Source organism: Lontra canadensis, unplaced genomic scaffold (assembly GCF_010015895.1).
Source record: "Lontra canadensis isolate GAN:19392208 unplaced genomic scaffold, GSC_riverotter_1.0 scaffold144, whole genome shotgun sequence".
In the NCBI taxonomy this organism is placed as follows: Eukaryota; Metazoa; Chordata; class Mammalia; order Carnivora; family Mustelidae; genus Lontra; species Lontra canadensis.
In genome coordinates, this window is record NW_022631138.1 from 1,577,902 (window position 1) to 1,596,904 (window position 19,003).

At 43.7% G+C, this 19,003-nt stretch overlaps 1 long non-coding RNA gene across 1 annotated transcript in view; it reads right to left on the bottom strand.

Moving 5' to 3' along the window:
- Positions 1–11,756: 11,756 nt before the first annotated feature.
- The window catches only part of LOC116858879, a 135,641-nt gene continuing 128,394 nt past the window's right edge, over positions 11,757–19,003 (bottom strand). The window contains exon 5 of the long non-coding RNA XR_004381033.1: positions 11,757–11,945. This is a non-coding gene — a long non-coding RNA (uncharacterized LOC116858879). The remainder of the gene's footprint in view (positions 11,946–19,003) is intronic.

Sequence of the window (19,003 nt, forward strand, 5' to 3'; positions counted from 1 at the left end):
CGAACCCCCGGAGCACAGCACATCTGGAATTGGGGCAGCTCAGAAGACAGGGAGTCTCTGTAAATGACGTTGCCATTGTTTTTTCCTTGCAGATGTGGCGCATCCTTAAACCGTTTTCTCCCCTACTTCCTTTAAAATTTAACCAGCATGCAACTCACAGATTTAGTACTCGAGGCTAGCCTCTCCTTTGCCAGTAAGGGATCTGGCTTTTGACAGAGGACCATATATTAAGCCAAAGGAATAGCTCTCTAAGAGTAGACATGTGAGCATCAACTAACGGATCCCAGGAGGGAATGTTTTACAAGAGGAAGGTTTTTCCAGCTCTCAGAGTGCCTCAGGCTGCCATTACCCATTCCACAGAGAGACCTACCAGTCAGGGAGGTGACTCTGGTTTACCTCTGGCATGTCTCCCAGTCCCAACCAGGGCTCCACTGATCACATACTCCCTTTGCTGTCCCTGGTGCCACATCATGGCATCACTGGCCCCAACCAGTTGGTCCAACTAAGAGGAAAGGGTTTCACTGAGGCCAGGTGGTACCGTGGTTAGCCTGGGCCATAGACAGGCTCTACCTCCATGACCAAAAGTTGTCTCTACCTCTTTTATTCACCAAAGACACCGGAAGTATGGCCCCTTGCCTTATCGGTGCCCATTCAGCGTCACTACAGGTGATCTTTCTGCCTCCCGGCACGTTCCAAACACTACACACACTATTCATTGTTCACAGCAACCTGACAAAGTGGATACTACCATCATTTCTGCTTCCCAGGTAGCGAAACGGAAATGCGGAGAGGTTAAGAGGTGGAGGTGGGATTTGAACCCGTGAGGTGTAATTCCAGAGGCCAAGAATTTTACTCTTCACTATGTCCCTCTGCAAGCCCTCTCAGGAATGTGTTTTTCTGGGCTTGCCATTCCACACAGGGCCTCTCTCCTCCAGCTCACCCCAGATGAGGACGCCTAGACACCATTTGCTCCTAGCAGGAGGCATAGACAGCTCCTGGCCCCTTCTAGAGTGACTTTCAGAACCTGATTTTGATGGTAGAAACCAAAGAAAAGGAACCAAGGGAAGGAGGTGACAGCTAATTTTGGCTCAACAAGACCTTGCTTTGTTTTTAAATCCCCCTTAGGGGGTCACTAATGGGTGTCCCAGGAGACCCGTGTTCTTACCATTCAACTTGCAAATCCCTTTCCCTTCCCCAGCCTTGGCATAGTCTTTGGCAAACCAGGGGGCTCTGTGAGCTGTTCTCGAAGGCCCACTTGCTCTAACGTAACTTCAGCTACCTATTGGAGAGAGAAGATGACAGGCTGCACCAAGATGGTTTGTAAAAAAAAATGTCCAGCTGGTTATACCAACACCTCTCACCCTGTTGGTTGATGGGAGTAGGGTACTAGAAAGCCCTAAGCATCCCAGAAGGAAAGAAACCAGCTCTTTTGTGTTTCATGGCCCTATCATTCAGCCAAGATTTTAGCCAAGTATTTCAGCAAAGGCCCCTTGTATCTTTAGTATCTCAACAGGATTTCTCTAGATGGTTTTAGAGAGGAAATTCCCAAAGAATTCTGTTCCCATTTATATTTGTCAGGGGACTTCAGCATGGGATAAACAAAATGGGTCACCAGTGAGTTCTACACTGACTTGGTGGGCTGACCATGGCCCAGCCTGACCTGCTCCTGGTCATGGCATCAGGTGAGCTGCTGGGAGGACCAGAGTCGGAGGTGACCAAACTCTCTGGGCTCAGAGAAGCTGACAGGTAAGCAGGCCACTCTGCTGAAAGGAAGCTTGGCTTGTCTCTGGACAGAAGATACTAGGACACTCAGTGTAGACTATCTACAAATAAGTCATTGGTGAAGCCACTGACTTTTCTATTAGTTTATTTATTGGCTCAGAGCGAGAAACAGCATCTTAGTTTCTAAAGTTTTGGACATCATATCAAATACTTTTGGTGAGGCAATGAAGACTTTGTGGCTGTTTTGACCTTTGAAAACTCAGATATGGTTTTTTAAGTGAACTCTCCACTGAAGGAAAACACACATAGACAGGAGTGCCAAAATGATACGTATAAGAGCTTGACGAATATTCACAAAGGATTCAAATCTATGAAATCATGACCAGATTAAAGAAAAGAACATTGTTGGATCATTATATTGTATACCTGAAACTAATATAACACTGTATGTGAATTACACATCAATAGAAAAAAAAGCTATGACAATGAAAAAAGAAAGAAAGAACCAGGACATTACCAGCATCCCAACAGCCCCCTTGAGCCTCTTTCCAGTCACATCCCCCAAATAACTACCATCTTGACTTCTGTCCCCACTGATCAGCTTTGTCTGTTCTTGAGTTTCGTGTAAACAGAATCATTCCATGTGCCCTCTTGGCTGTCTGGCTTTCTTCAGTGTACATGAAGATGTCAGTCCTGTGTTACTTCGTGCTATGTTACATTGTTCAATTTCATTGCTAAGGACACCACATAGATTTACCCACTCCTCTGTTGATGGAAATTTGGGTTGTTTCTGGTAACCTTAAAAATAAAACTGCCGGTTATTTGACTAGTAAAAAAAAAAAATGGGCTTATTCAGGAATAGCACAGAACTGCAATTTGGGACAAGCAAAATAGATTTATGGCAAAAACAGGCAAGTCCGGAGATGGAAGGAGAGGAATGCTCTTTTACCCAGGGAAGATAGTAAGTGGGTAGGTCTGTTATAAACAAAAAATCCATTGGGGTAAGCTGGGGGTTCAAAGCATAATGGTTTTCATTGGCTGAGTTACAACAGTCCCCACAGGCTGGGTGTTGCCTGGGGAGGATGGTAAAGTAGTAGCTGAAGTGGTATCCCCTTGCAAGGTATGTCTCTCTGTGTTGGGTCTACAGTTGGCCAAGAGTGGTAGGGCATGAAGCGTCCCCCTTTTGGTCTCCCAAGTCCATTTTAGTGTGGTTACCTTTGATTAATTTTCACATTTTCAGTCTTTGGCTATGTAACCGGATAGTTCCGAGCAATTTTGTACATGTCTTCGGTACACATACGTACGTGTTTCAACTGGATGTGTACCAAGGCATAGAATCGCTGAGTCGCAGGATAGACATCGCTCAGGTGTCGTAAATCCTGCCAAACAATTTTTGAAAGTGATCGTACCAGTTTAGACCCCTACAAGTCAGTGGGCGGCAGTTACAGTTGCCCCAAATCCTCTCCAGTGCTTAGCATTCTTGGACCACTTGTTTCCAGCCACTCTGGTGGGTGTGTAGCCATGTCACCCTGTGCTTTGTACTTTCCTGCTCATATTTACTGAGCATGTCCAATTTTTCATGTCCCAAATTGTATAGCCTCTTTTGTGAAATGCCTGTACAAACCTTCTGCTCATTTTTTTCCTACTGGATTATTAATGATTTATGGAAAAAATTTTTAAAGATTTTATTTACTTATTTGAGACACAGTGAGAGAGGGAATACAAGGAGGGGGAGTGAGAGGGAGAAGCAAGCTTCCCGCACAGCAGGGAGCCCAATGCGGGGCTTGATCCCAGGACCCTAGGATCCTGACTGGAGCAGAAGGTAGGCACTTAACAACTGAGCCACCCAGGTGCCTTGACTCACAGAAATTTTTATTTTCTGGATTCAATTTTTTAAAATCAAGTTTAAGATACACGAATATCTTTCCTCACCCTGTGGCTTGCATTTTCACTTTCTCAGTGGTGTCTTTTGATGAACAGAAGTTCTTGTTGTTAATGATGTCCAATTTATTGATCTTTTCCTTTGGGCTTAGTGCTTTTTGTGTACTATATTTCAGAAGATTCTTCATGTCCCAAATCAGGAGATTATTCTCTGGTGTTACCTTTTAGAAGTTTTGTCATTTTGCTTTTTATATTTATTTATTTATTTTTAAAGATTTATTTGTTTGTTTGAGAGACAGAAAGAGGGAGAGCATGTGCGTGCACACGAATGGGGGTGGGGCAGAGGGAGAGAAACTCAAGTGGGGGTGTGGAGTCCAGTGGGGGGCTCAATCTCACAATCCAGAGATCACGATCGGAGCCAAAAGCTGGAGTCAGAGGCTCAAAGCACTGAGCCACGCAGGTGCCTCTGTATTTTTTTTTTTTAAGATTTATTTATTTATTTATTTATTTATTTATTTATTTATTTGACAGAGATCACAAGTAGGCAGAGAGGCAGGCAGAGAGAGAGGAAGGGAAGAAGGCTCCTCGCTGAGCAGAGAGCCCAATGCGGGGCTTGATCCCAGGACCCTGAGATCATGACCTGAGCCCAAGGCAGAGGCTTTAACCCACTGAGCCTCCGAGCCACCCCTCCTCTGTATTTTTTAAAACTTATTTTTAGAGCAGTTTTAGGTTCACAGAAAAACTGAGAGGAAGGTAGAGATTTCCTATACACTTCCTCCCTCTCCACGCATATCCTTTCCCATAATCCACATCCCCCACCAGAATGATATATTTGTTACAATTCACGAACCTGCATTGGCCCATCTTATCACACAAAGTCCATGGTCTAAGTTACCGTTCACTCTTGGTAATGTGTATTCTGTGGGTTTCTACAAATGTATAATGATATGTATTCACCATTGTAATATCATATACCATATTTTCACGGCCCTATGCATCCTCTGTGCCCCAAGGATTCCCTGCATTTTGGGTGCTATAGTAAATGGTGTCATTTAAAATCTGTTATTTTCCAATTTTTTGTCACTTTTAAGAACTATTCATTCTCTTAAGTGGATTAAACAGCCCCTCTGCAGTGTGCAAATTTGATTTGCAAATTAATAACAAATCAAAGTCATTATTCACAGTAGAGAATTTTTTCAGTCTTTTTTCTCTGTGCTCTGCAGATTGGGTGATTTCTATTGTTTTTTCTTCTATTTTATTGATTCTATCTTTTGTCATATCTGTTTTACCACTGAGCCTATCCTGTGAGGTTTTTTTTTTTTTTTTTAATTTCTATTATTGTATTTTTCGGTTCTATAATTTCCATTTGGTTACTTTTTTTTATAACCTCTATTTCTTTGCTGAGATTTTTCTCTCCTCTCATTTGTTTCAAGAGAATTTGCAATTCCCTGCTGAAGCATTTTTATGACAGCTGCTTTGTCTTTGTCAGATATTTCTACCACCTGGTTCATCCCTGTGGTAGGGTCAGCTGATGGTCTTTTCTCATCTAAGTCATTTTCCTGGTTCTTACTATGATGCATATTTTAAAATTGGACATCTTGCCTTTTTTTTTTTTTTTTTTTTTAGCCAGCTATCACCCTATTTAGGTTAACAAGCAGAGCCTGGCCTAGTTTAGTGGGCTGTGGGCTCAATGGTTACTTAATTTCAGAGCCTTTGTCATATGATTACAGTCTCCTGGGGCTCCCACTTGCTCTTCCTGCTGCTACGGGAGGGGGTGGGAGGAAATTCCTCAGGCTGGTTTTCCTGGTGCCTCTACATAAAAGGAATCTTGGGTCCATGGAGACAAAAATGTGCTTCTTTCCAGGGGAGGCTGCTTGTTAATGTGGTAATCCCCTTTGCCGGTACCACCTGGGCACTCCTGGTCAGCTGTCTGACCAGTGAGAGAGGAGAATCTCAGCCCCACAGAAAGAAGTAAGGACGAATCTATGTTGGCTGTCTTCTGGTGCCAGGTTGGGCAACAGGAAATGCCAGATTTAGTCACCTTCTCCTGTTGGAGGCAGGTGTTGTTCCTACTGCTATGTGGTTCCTCCAGTCCTAGGATCCCTATCTAGCTTGTTCCGCTCTCTTTCCCCTTTCAGAATTTTCATTTGGTGGCCTCTTGCATTATTTCCAGAGTTCGTCACTGTATCTAGCTGGGTGAAAAAAAAGGGAGAAATGAGTTTCCATTATCTTGTCTGGATCAGAAGTCCTTTCAATAACTTTTGAATAAAAAATATTCATTGATTGAATCAATGATGATTCCACCTTGAATATAATCCATTGACTTCAATATAGTCAAGCTATAAAAAGGAAATAAATTACAGACTCTTAGAGTTGATAAGATCGTAGACTATTCTGCCCTCCTTCACAAGAGACACCTTTCCGTACAGCACCCCAACACATGGACAGCTTGTACCATACCTTGAGACCATGGGATTTATCCAACTCGTGGCTTCCCTGTGACACTCTGGGCAGGAATATTCAAGGAAAACATCATGGGTCCACCCATGATGGGAGAAAGAGGTGGGGTTGCCTATTTTAATTTCTGTAACATTTAATTTAATTTCTGTAGCATTTAATTCCTGTAATATTTCAGGACAAAGCAGGAACAGCCAGTGGAGATGAATGCAGATTAGGGGTGGAAGGAATACACATGGAGAAGAGAGAAAGCAAAGCAAGTGAACGTTTTAAACACACATTTTCACCCCCTCTCAACTCAAAAAAAAAGGAGGCAGAAACCTGCTGTTGAAAGCAGGAAATATTAGAAAACACCAGCTGAGAAACTGCCCACTTGGCATCCGTGAGCTCCAGCTGGTCCTCTGACCCTACTCCTATTTTAAGTTCATGACGCACAGTCAAGCATTCCTTTGTGGCACCTGAAAGAATGACATCAGCCCTGACTGAGTCCTTATTGGAAGTGATAGAGTTATTTTTAGACCTGTGCACGTAGTTTGCCTCGGCCTAATTGTTGGATCCTTCAAGGAAATGGGGGATGGGGGGGGGAGACTCTCTCATTAACATCCCACCTGGTGTCCTACCAAAGGGCACCTTATTTCTCAGACAGTTTGTTAGTTTGGAGCCAGCTGCCACTGCTAAAGATGACTCGTGGTTCCCCCATTGCCTGTCACAAGCTGTACCCTGAGCCTCTCGGTCAAATCACTTCTTGGGGCCTTTGTTTCGCAATCTACATAGACTAATCATTCATGGTTATAAGAATTAAGTAAAAGGTTGTAGGTAAAAAGCCATCTGTGATGCTGGCAGTAGGGAGTGCTCAACAAATTCTGGGTATTATTATTATTATCATCATTGAATGTGTTGAGTGAGTGGTAAGAGCCGACGTCTTTGCTTTGTTGCAGATCTTAGAGGAGATGCACTCAGTCTTTCACCATTAAATACAATGTTTGATGTAGGGTTTAGAAGATGTTCTTTATGAGGCTGAAGAAGTTCCCTGTTATTCCTAGCGTGCTGACAGTTTTTTTTCTTTATTAATGGATACTGAAATTTGTTAAATGATTTTTCTGTATCAGTTGATATGACCACATGTTTCTTTGTTATCCTATCAGTATCGTGGCTGATATTGATTGACTTTCAAATATTGAATCAGTCCTACATTCCTGGCATAAATCATTTTTGGTCACAGTGTCTTACTATCTTTATGCATCATTGGGTTTGATTAAATATGGTGGATGATTTTTGTATCTAAGTTCATCGGACATATTGGTCTTTAGGTTTTTTGCGGGGAGGGAACTATCTTTGGTTGATTTTGGTATGATGGCCTCATCTAGAGAATTGGGAAGTGATTTATTCTTTCCTATTTTCTGGAAGAGATTGTATAGAAATAACATTAATTATTCTTTGAATGGTAAAATTTTCCACTGAAACCATCTGGGACTAGAGATTTCTTTTTGTAGAACATTTTAATTACAAATTCAATTTCTTTAGTAGTTAAAGAACTGAGTAGATCATCTATTTTATCTTGGCTAAGTTTTGGTAGTTTGTGGTTTTTGAGGAATTGGCTCATTTCTTCTAAGTTGCTGAATTTATGAGCATAAAGTTGTCTGTAGTATTTTTATTATCATTATAATGGTTACAGAACCTATTGTGGTCTCTCCTGCAATTCTGATATTGGGAATTTATGTCTTCCTTTTATCTTTACCAATGTAGCTAGAGGTTACTGATTTTATTAATTTTTTTTGAAGAAACATCTTTCCATTTCAATTATTTTTTCTATTGTTTTCCAGCCATTTCACTGATTTCTACTCTTTATTATGTCCTTCCTCTGTTTGCTTTGAATTTATTTTGTTCTTTTTTAAAAAAATTCTTGATGTAGGAACTTAAATTAGCAATTCGAGATATCTCCTTTTCTAAGGCAAGCATTTAGTGCCATAAATTTCCCTTTCAGCATTGTTTTAGCTGCATCTCACAAATTTTAGTATGCTTATTTTTGTTTTCATTCAGTATTTTTTTAATTTCCTTTGTGATCTCACTCTTTGACCCATGAATTACTTAGAAGTTTATTGCTTCGTTTTCAAGCATTTGGAAATTTTCCTGTTGACTTTCTGTTTTGATGTGTAGCTTGGTTCCATTGTGGTCAGACAATATACTCTGTATGATTTTAATACTTTTGAATTTGCTAAGGTTCATTTTATGATCTGGGATGCATGCAGTCTACCTGGGTGAATGTTCCATGGTCCCTTAAGAAGGATGAATATTTTGCTGTTGTTGACAGCACCTCCTTTAAGTGCCCATTGGATCTTTTCAGTTGGTGGTGGTGTGGAGTTCTGCATTCTTGCTGATTCTCTCTCTCTTTTTTAAGATTTTATTTATTTGAGAGAGAGAGAGTAAGAGAGAGAATTAGAGAGGGGAGAAGATGAGAGGGAGAAGCAGACTCCCCATGGAGCTGGAGGCCCGATGCGGTCCCAGGATTCTGGGATCATGACCTGAACCGAAGACAGTGGCTTAAACAACTGAGCCATCTAGCTGCCTGCTGATTTTCCCTTTAATGGTCCTAAAGGTCCTGAAGGGGTGGGGGTGAGATGCTCCCAGTGGCCATTACAGATTTGTTTAATTCTCTCTTTCAGTGGTCTTCATTTTTGTTTCATATATTATGAAACTGTTCTTTGATTCGCAGTATAGCTGTATTTTCTCAATAATCCTCTTGGCCCGTGGTAACTTTCTTTGCTCTGAAACCTACTTGGTCTGATCGATTTATGCTTTTGATCACTGCTTGCATGGAATATCTTTTTCCTTTCTTTTGCTCTCATGTCATTAACTTTGTAGTGAGTTTCTTGTAAACAACATAGAGTTGGGTCCTGTTTTGTAATCCACTCTGCCAGTCTCTACCTTTCTCAGTGTGTTGAGACCATTTACATTTAAGGTGTTTATTGATCTATTAGGGTTACATCTGGCGTATTATTTGTTTTCTGTTTGTTCCTTCTGTTTTTCATTCTTCTGTTCCTTTGTTCTTGTCTTTCTGTGGGTTGCTCAAATATTTTTTGGAGTTCCATTTTGATTTAATTATTATTATTATTTTTAGTGTATCACTTTGTGTTGGTTTCTTAGTGATTACTGTGTTAGGAGACTCTGTTGCTGGGCAACCCTTGGGAGGGGGTAAGAAGCTGCTGGGCCTGGGTCTCTGTAGCCACCGGGTAAAGGCCAGGGAGACAGGGGCTTCACTGCTGCTGCTGTGGGTGGGTCAGGCCCCCTGCTGACATCTCAGCTGTGGACCGGGGGCCAGGGCTTTGCTGCTGCCCACCCCAGGGCCTACAGATTAGATTGTGTGCAAGGACCCGGACTGCAGTGGGGGCTGGAACTTCTTACTGGGCCTCATTAGAGTTCCCCTTCCCTGGACTTTGGCCAGAGAGAGCAGGCTATTCTTGGGTTTGGTTTTTTGTTTTTGTTTTCTTGTCTGTGCCTGTTGGTGATTCCAGGTAGCAAACCTCTCCTGAGTGCTGTTCAAGGCATGTGGCAAATAAAAAGAAAACCCAGGGAACTCAAAAAGTTGTTTCTCAAGTCTTGAGGTTTCTTGCCAATCCACTGTGGGTTTTTTTTTTTCTTTTTTCCCCTCCAGCTTTCAGAGTTCTTTTATCATTGTCTGTTGAATAGTTTTTCAGGGTATTTAGCTGTATTTAGAGAAATGGAGTAAGGAAAAGTAATCCTATGCCATCTTGATCCAGAACCAGAAGGCAGGACAACGTATTTGCTAAATGTTTCAGACACATTTTCTTTCCTGGTTTATTTTCCAGAAAGCAGAAAAAATATTATCAATGGTGCTGCCTATGATTAAACCTACCCCTTCTTTCTGCTTCTTGGAAGGGATCAATTGCATTATTCAATCGTCACATTTCTCTGAGCCTGCTCTGTATTTAGTCAACAGGATATTGAATTCCTTTCAAGAGCCTAAACAGGTAATCACTTCTTTCCTGGGCCAAATCTTGACCAGTAATGTAAATACTTGTCTGTAGCACAGAAAATGGTTTTCTTTGCGTTCTTCCCAGTCCTCACCCGGGGTCTTGAACACAGAGGTTTTCCTTTGACACCGAGAGGCTTTAGCGACATTTATCTAGAAACAGATTATCATGGAAGGAATGGAGCTTTCCTAATTACAATTGTTCAGCTGCACTAACAAAGACTTCTTATATCTGTGTTTTATTTATTTCTCATCTTGGGCCCTTTTCTGACAGTATCGGAGGCTTTTGGCCCAGGGACTCATGGGAAAGCACAGTATTAAAGCTTAGAGTTAATGTTTTAAATTTACCACCAAAGACACATTAGGCAGAACACTGAGCTCTGCCTCTCCTTAAAAAAAAAAAAAAAAAGAAAGAAAGAAAGAAAAAGAAAAAGAAAAAAAATACTGCCTTTTATACCTTTTTCCTTACCATAAAGATAATCCTCTAGTTTCATTTTAAGTAACCAGAGAGTAGAGAAAAATAAAAGAAATCTAATTTGTTGAATATCTTTTACCTTAAAGACACAGTTTAGGAAAAAGTAGATCAGATTGAATGTGATTTATGTCACTTTTTTTGTGCCACAGATTACCTCTTCCCCAGATTTTGAAACTCCTATAAAATGAATCCATAAAATATTAAGATATATAGCAATACTTGTAAGTTTACATGAAATTTACATGATTTTAGGCTTACATCAGTACAGTGATTCATATAAAGTGGTAAATAATAAAAACTTTAAAAATCGAATATTTATATCCCGAAGATGCAATCGAAAGTTCACATTTGAAGTGACACATTTTCAAGTACATTTTATGTTTTTTTTTCCTGAAATCTCCTTTTTCCCACTGACTCTATCTTTAAAAAACTTTTTTCAAAACATATACCGTTTTTTGGCACCACATGAAAAGGTTATTGTCTGAGTGCAGGGTTAAAAAAAGGCCAGTAAATTAACATGCTATATTTGATATGGGCACTGTTCACTCCAAATTTTCAAAAGACCCGGAGAAATCATGTACAGACAACTAACCAGCCTATTAAAATTGCTTTTATTATCTTAAAAATTTATCTTAAAAATCTGTGTTGAAGCATACATATATTTTTTTAATTTGTAAAAGTGGGACAGTTTGAGTAAGTTTGCTTTAAGCGTGAACCGAAGACTCCCAGAGCCATCTATAACCTCAGCAGAAAACGCGATGATAAAAGTTTACACGGAACCTCAATTTCCCATAGACACGTGTGAACTGAGAACTGAGAGCTGAGAACGTATCTGTCTCAGTCTCTTAAAATATTATTTGCCTTCTTCACTGACAAAGCAACAGAGGATGAGAGTAAGAATGTAATGAAAATATGAAAAAAGGTGACTCCTTTTGCCTATTTTCATCAAACCGAATGTTAAAATTATAATAATAATAAACAACAAATCAGTTCACAAAGATCACAGCTTTTCACTTCGTTTCTTTTGAAGTGAGTCTCCTTTTATTTTTTTATTTCTGGGAGCCTACAAATGTAGGCTTCCTTGGAAATGGATGAATTTTGTAGTTTCCAGACTCAGAAGATAAACAAAGCCGTGGATTTCTCTTCCCTCCCCCACCCCACCCCCACCCTGTAAATAACCTCAGGCCACAGTCTGGGCCTCCCTCTGCTCCTCTCTTTGGGTTGGTGGGGACTGAGGGCGGGGGGCTGGGAAGGCCCGGGACACAAGGGTGAGGCAGAGCAGGAGGAGGGGGGTAGGGGAGAAGGGAGGCGCAAGTGGGGGTGGGCTCCTCCAGGAGTGAACCCCAGCTGCCTCCGGGGAAGAATGTCCCATGCATGCCCGCACACACAAAATGTACACAGTGGAGCCAGGCGAGAGAACTGTTAAAAAAAGAGAAGAAAGAAAGAAAAAGTACTGCTTCATCAGCTAAAAAACAGTCCTGTTCTTTCCTGGTTTGATTTCAGCTCGAAAGTACCGGCTTGGAATTGCCCGCAGGGATATTGGGCCCCTGCCCACACAGCAGGCAGACAGCCGGCCCTGCCAGCAACGGGCTTTTTCATAAAACAGGATGCGCCCCCATCACGAAAGCCACTGAGCACTACCCTACGAACGGGTTCCAGCCCGTAGGAGCTCCTTCCCCCAGAGCACTTCTCTCTTCCTTACCAGGAAACTCCACTCTGGAGCTCCTGGCCCCACAGAAAGGCCCCTCTCCCAGGGGACTGTGGGGAGCAGCCATCCCCTTCCCAGAGCTGCTTCTGCAAGCTTCTCTCCATCCGTGAGCAAACTCCCCTGCTAGTTCTAGGCGAGCGTGTTGGCTTTGAGGAAGGCTCCCACCTTGACCATTAAACGAGATGGACTTTGAAAGAAAGAGCTGGCTCTCACAGGAAAGATGAGGACGTTTCGTCCCCATTGTCCCACAATCATCTCTCCTGAGTCCTGCCAGGTCTGGATTCAGATCCGGCTTAACCACCTCAAGCGTGATGAACTTTTCCCACTTTGGGGAGGCTCACCGGCCTATTTGTCTTCTCCCCACTGGGAATGAAATGGAGTCTGTTTCTGCGGGGAGAGTAGTCCCTGAAGTTTTCTAGCCGCCGTCTAATAATGTGTCCCAGCTAATGGGCGAGCTCCCAGGGTACCCTCGGAACCCTGGAGATCTCATGTGCTGTACCCACGGCTGACCTGAGGGGATCGGAACTGGGGTTCTGAAAGTTCTCCGGAAGCACTACCTCGGGGCCACAGGCATGGCCTGCTCCTGCTAGGATGTCCAGACGTGACTGCCTATAGAACACACACCAGACAATCAGAGGAGAGTGGACCTTGATGACCTCCCATATGACTAATTGCAGCGTGAAAGAGACGTCGTTGTCATTGAGAGGAAAGGCCTGACAATCTAGAAGCTATCCCCAGATCTGCCCTAGCTTCCTCTGTAGCTTTAGACAACTTGATCCGTACATGCCTCAGTTTCCCCATTTGTAAAGTGCAGCGGGGGATTGCTGGAGGAGGGGAAATCATCAGCTCCTATGCCATCCCTTTCCCTTAGCACATCCTGGCAGGCCTTGCGAACCCCAGGGTACCTTCCCTGCTGTGCCTGACCAGGGAAACCCAGCCAGCCCCACCCAGGCAGTTAGAGGGGGCCGTTGAGTCAAGACCTGGGATGGTTTCTGTGTTTTCGTCCAAGGGCCATAGCCTGTGAGCCTTGGAGTCTCAATTCGACGTGTTTCTATGCACTTTGAAGTTTTGGGGCGGAAACTGAAGGAATGGTGTTGCAGGTGGTGTTTTCATTTCTTCCTTCGCTTGAAGTTCGTGACTTTGGAAGTGAAAGGAGGAGGGAGGAAGTGTACGGAGGGAACATCTGGGCATGGAGATGGTGTCAGAGTAGAGAATTGTGTCTGCTGGACCACAGCCCAGATCCACCCCAGAACAGCGGGGTCCTGGCAGGAAGCAGGATGTACTAACCAAAATCTGAGAAGAAAATGCTGCAGGAGACCTGCCAGTGTGGCCAGGAAGAGTTTAAACAGAAACTTCAGAGGGAGGAATAAAAATTAAAAAAAAAAAAAAAAAAGCCCAAATAAATCTATAAAACCAGAGAAGACAAAGCACAGCACCAGAGTATCAGCAAGGGTTCTTGAGAGGAAAAGAAACTCCTCTTGCTGACTCAGGCAAAAGGGGGATGGATTGGACGTTATCGAGAGGCTCGCGGAGTCAACAGGAAAGCTGGTTTCTGAGCTGAGAGCGGGGCCAGGAGAGGAACTCAAGTGTGTCAGGTAACTCCGTGGGGCGTGCATGGGCTGCCCGAGGCTGCTCAGCTCAGCTCAGCCCTGCTCTGGGGCGGGGAAGCCCACTGGGGACAACACCCTAGAGGGACACCTTTGTACCTCTTTGCAGAGGGCACAGCACCCGGATCCCTCCGCCCACCAAGACTGCCCGATGGTCAAGACCACGCCACCAAGACTGCCCGATGGTCAAGACCACGCCACCAAGACTGCCCGATGGTCAAGACCACGCCACCAAGGAACACCGAATTGTGCAAAGGAAGGGCACGTGGATTCTGGGTTATTAAAACAACAGTGTTATTCCTCACCGTATGTGACGGAAGTGTCCCGCCATAAACACGGTGAGTGACCTTGCATGTCTTAGGAGGAGGACTCCAAGGTCAGTGACCAGGCATGGAAAACCCATCGAGCAGGGTCAAAGGGTAAAGACAAATCCAGATAATTTTCAGTCATCAGGACCAAGCTTTGCGGAGCACGGGAAGGAGCCTAGCGGATGTCAGAGATGCAGGCCAAGGTCAGAAACATCTGGGCAAGTGAAGGAGGGAGTAAGGAGCAGGGACCTGTGGCCAGGGCTCAGGGTCATCTTTTTCCATTCTGGTGGGGTCTGTCTTGCTGGAAAAGGGCCGCTTTGATAGGTCCAGTTGTTGTTAGCTTCAGAGTGGAGGAGGTGCCCAGGAGGGTCAGTGAAATCCCTTCCAGTCAGGAAAGCTCCTGAGCTCTCCCTCTTGGGAAAGCAAATCTCCCAAATTCAGAGTTTAGCTCCCCCTTTTCTGGGCATGGTGACAGTTCCCAGGAATAGGAGCCAAGTCTGAGCTCCGTGGTCCTACTCCTCATTACGGTTCTGCCAGGCTGGGGGCTCAGGGGGACAGGGGCCTGGGGCTGCTGCTGCCATCTTCCTTCCATGTGCGCAGCAGCAGAGCCAAATGGAGAGACTCGGGTCCTGGTGACATTACCAGGGCTCTGGACTCAGCTATGCCTGAAGCCGGGGTGACTTTTGGATTTTGCTTGATGGCAAGCCCTGGGAGAAAATGATCTGAGCCAATAGATTTTCTTTTTGTGTCTAAGCCAGTTTCTGTCCCTTGTAACTACACAGGGTTTCGACAATAGGCAGATAATAATACTAACGCAGATCACAACTCTGCACTGTTTCTTTTATGACAACTCGGGGAGGTTAATGTTGTTATCATACCAAATTTGGCATAAGAAAACCAAGGTGTGGAAGATTGAATAAAATTCCCTAGGGCCACACAATATTAACTCTAAGGACTGGGGGTTCAAGTGTCCAAATGCACTCACAGAGATTGAGGGAAAACCCCCAATTCTGTTCATGTATGTGACTAGTCCCAGTGAGGAACAAAAAGGGAGGAAATATCCAGAAAAAAAACCCCAATGTGGCCACAAAAGGTGGTCACTGGTGATCTCAGATCTTTAGAAAAGCATGCCTAAAAGATGAAAAAGGAGCAGAGAATCAAAGAAAATGTGCATAAGGGGCCTGTCCCCATGACAACAACATTGAGAAGGTTAATGCCCAGAATAAGCAGGGACCTACAAAATGGCCACGATTTCACAAGGGTTTCTCAAGCTCCCTGAAAAATCCAACAAGGAAGGGATAGGCCTGTGCATGGAGAAAATGCTCAGATGTAAAGACTCGACCAAAAAGAGAGCCAGCATTTCCAATTTAGCTTCCCACTCTTCTAGTTTTTCCAAATGTTCTTGAACAAGGCAGAGCCCAGGACCAATGAGAAGACAAGACCACACTCAGGTCCGCTAAATGAGTTAGTCTTCAGCCCAGCACCGATGAAAGTCTCAGAGGACCTCAAAGAAGCACCGTGATTCAATACTGGGATGTTAGCTCCTAAGCAAACTGCCCATTTTCAAAATTGTAAAAAGGAGAGATTGCTTCCTGGCAATCCCTGGGGGAATATTCTAGAATGATAGACCATGTGGATTGAAAACATTGCAAAAAGAATTTGAGGGACAACAGGGTTCAGGTCCCCCAAAACAACTAGGAATCTCTTCGAGGTGCATCTGGTAAGCCCTGTATGCCTAAAATAATGTCAGCAAAGCAGCTGGTGTCCTGGAGGGTCCTTTGATACCACTGATAGGGCAGGAATCCAGCAGCATCCTGGCCAAGAGTATCAGCGTTGGGAACTGCAGCAAATTCTGACCCACCAACTTCTCTCTGCATGCCCAAGGTAATTCGCTTTCTCTCTTGGAGGTACAAGATCGTTCTTGCGCGTACAATGGGCATAAGAACAGAGCCCACCCGAGATTTGCATAAATAACCAAATTGTGAATGACACAAAGTCATTTCAACTGGATGGAACAGGACACCAAACCACTAACATCGATCCAAATTAAATCAGAATATATATCAATACCACCATGGAGAATTAAAAATGCAACCGAGAAGAAGGTGCTGGATAGGAACATGACTGTTTTGCCAGCTGCCTATGTGAAAATAAGATCCGGGGAGTAGCCCAAATGTCCAGCAACAGCGTGTGAAAGGGCAAAGGAAACAGAGTGACCCCAGAATAGTAGAGAGCTCTTGAGGGAATCAGTCAGTATATTCTCACACCTGGCCATAGAGATGGAAATTATGTGACAAGATGAAAAGCCAAAGACCAAATGACATATATATGGGATACAGTAATGTAAAAGTGTTACATGTAAATTTATAGCCAGTGTCAAAATGTTTTCTGTAAAAGTTTTATCTTCACCCCCCGGAACAAAAGAAAGTCTGGCAGTTTTAGTTGCTATGGGATTAATGTCTGTAAAGGACGTGAGGGCTAAAAGCCAACACAATTTTCGTTGTACCAGCTGAAGTATAAATTCGGGGTATGCTGCCTGCAGGGGTTTGTCCCGGCGCCCCCAGTGACTGTCCTGTGGGAGCTCAGCCGGGTACCAGCTGTGAGGGGACAGGTCATGGGTCCAGCCACCCCACACAGGCTGATTCGTGTACTTTTGGATTGGCCTGAAGAAAACTAACAATAATTTCCAGATAGACGAAAGAGTTAAATGTGGAAAATGAACTCCTCGTAAAAGAAAATAGGAATAACACTTATCTGTGCCTGGGAGAGATGAAAATTTCCTATGGGTGAAATTAATGGGAATAGCCACAGAGGAAAATATTAGCAGATATAAAAATATGAAAATTTCTCAGTCCTGAGTCACCATAACAAAATTAAAAGGCAAGAAAATGCCTGGGGAACCTACATGATGCATAGTAGGTGAATTGCATGTAGCGTACAACCAGCAGAAAAAATGGGCAAAAACAGGACAAGGCGATTTGAAGGAAAATCGATGCAAATAAATGGTTTGTAAGAAATCAAAAGATGTTCAAACTTGCAAACAACCAAGGAAGTACAAATAAAAGGAGTAAGCTAACATTTCTCTTTCAAGACAGAAAAAAAAAAAAGGACAATTTATCCAAGGATCCAGGGACAAGGGCGACCGTGTAGGTGGGAGTGCTAATTGGACTCTCCGGCTGGCACCCGCGGACTAGTTTATTTAACCTCCCACACCGTAAACTGAAGATAATCATAATTCCTGTCTGACGGGGTTGTCGGGAGGAGCGGGTGAGATCACTCCCCACCAGTGGTGACACTTCAAGGCATCTTTTCTCATTAGAGGTAAGCAAGCAGGGTATGGCTGGATAAATCATGATGCACTTACGAGATGAAGTTGTACACAGACATTAGGTATATTGTAAAAGACGATTTCCTAATGAAGATAGATACTACGATCCTATTAGAGTAAAGGGAAATACACACATATTTTTTATATACAGAGAAAAGACGGCTGAGGTTTCGTTTTTTCCCGTCTAGTGGTTTTCTTTAAGTGATGGTGATTTTTTTTTTTTTTAAGAAAAGACAAAAGCTATAAGGACCAGAAACAAACAAACAAAAATGTGAAACATTGTATTGAGACTAACCAAAGTCAAAACGAAGTGAAATCTCCTATACCGTGTTCCAAGAATGTCCACTGGCATGTTTAGATGGCCGGAAACCTCAAATTGCACAAAATAGTTGGAGAAGATGGTTATGTTGTGTGGACTGAAAGGGATAAGGTTTTGTGGGGGTCGTAACATCTGTCTGCACAAATCTGAAGGATGCCACATCAGGGTGTGTCCCGAGTTTGCCCTCTGGAACAGCACATTTCTGCCTCTGAGTGACTGTACCATCTGAAGATGAGGGTTCAACATTCAGGCCCTATGGACTCCCCTAGATGCTGCTGGGCATCTTGGCCCGGGAGAGCAGGCACGGACCTCTTGTTGGGGGGGGGGGGGGCGGGGGGGGTTCCCCCCTTCCCCCCGGTTTTGGTTTTGACAATGTTTTTTTTTTTTTTTTTTTTTTTTTAAGATTTTATTTATTTATTTGACAGAGGGAGAAAGAGCACAAGTAGGCAGAGAGGCAGGCAGAGGGAGAGGGGGAAGCAGGCTCCCCACTGAGCAGGGAGCCCGATGAGGGACTCGATCCCAGGACCCCGGCATCATGACCTGAGCTGAAGGCATACGCTTAACCGAATGGGCCACCCAGGTGCCCCTCTTGTTTTCTTTTTAAGATGCAAAGCCATAGATGAATTATGGGACAAAGAGAGGGAGCGAGGACAACCATCGACAGACCGAGGGTATGGAAGGTGTGCTTTGTCGTTATCTTTTTTTTTTTTTTTTTTTAATATTTTACGTATTTATTTGACAGACAGAGATCACAAGTAGCCAGAGAGGCAGGCGGGGGGCGGGGGAGCAGGCTCCCTGCTGAGCAGAGAGTCCGATGAGGGGCTTGATCCCAGGACCCAGGGATCATGACCTGAGCCGAAGGCAGAGGTTTTAACCCACTAAGCCACCCAGGTGCCCCACTTTGACGTTATCTTTAGGAATATTGTACCTTACATAGAAAAGCAGACATTGCATTCATTTCTGAGAGATCTGGTAGCAGAGGCAAAATTAGCCCAGAAGTTGTTTCATCACGGTTCGGTAAAACTTAAATAATTTCTCAGTAAACAAGCTCTGTGCAAGCTGGGTTAAAAAGGAGCTCACCAGGGGCGCCTGGGTGAGTTAACTCAGTGAGTTAAAGCCTCTGCCTTCAGCTCAGGTCATGATCCCAGGGTCCTGAGATAGAGCCCAGCATCAGGCTCTCTGCTCAGCGGGGAGCCTGCTTCCCCTC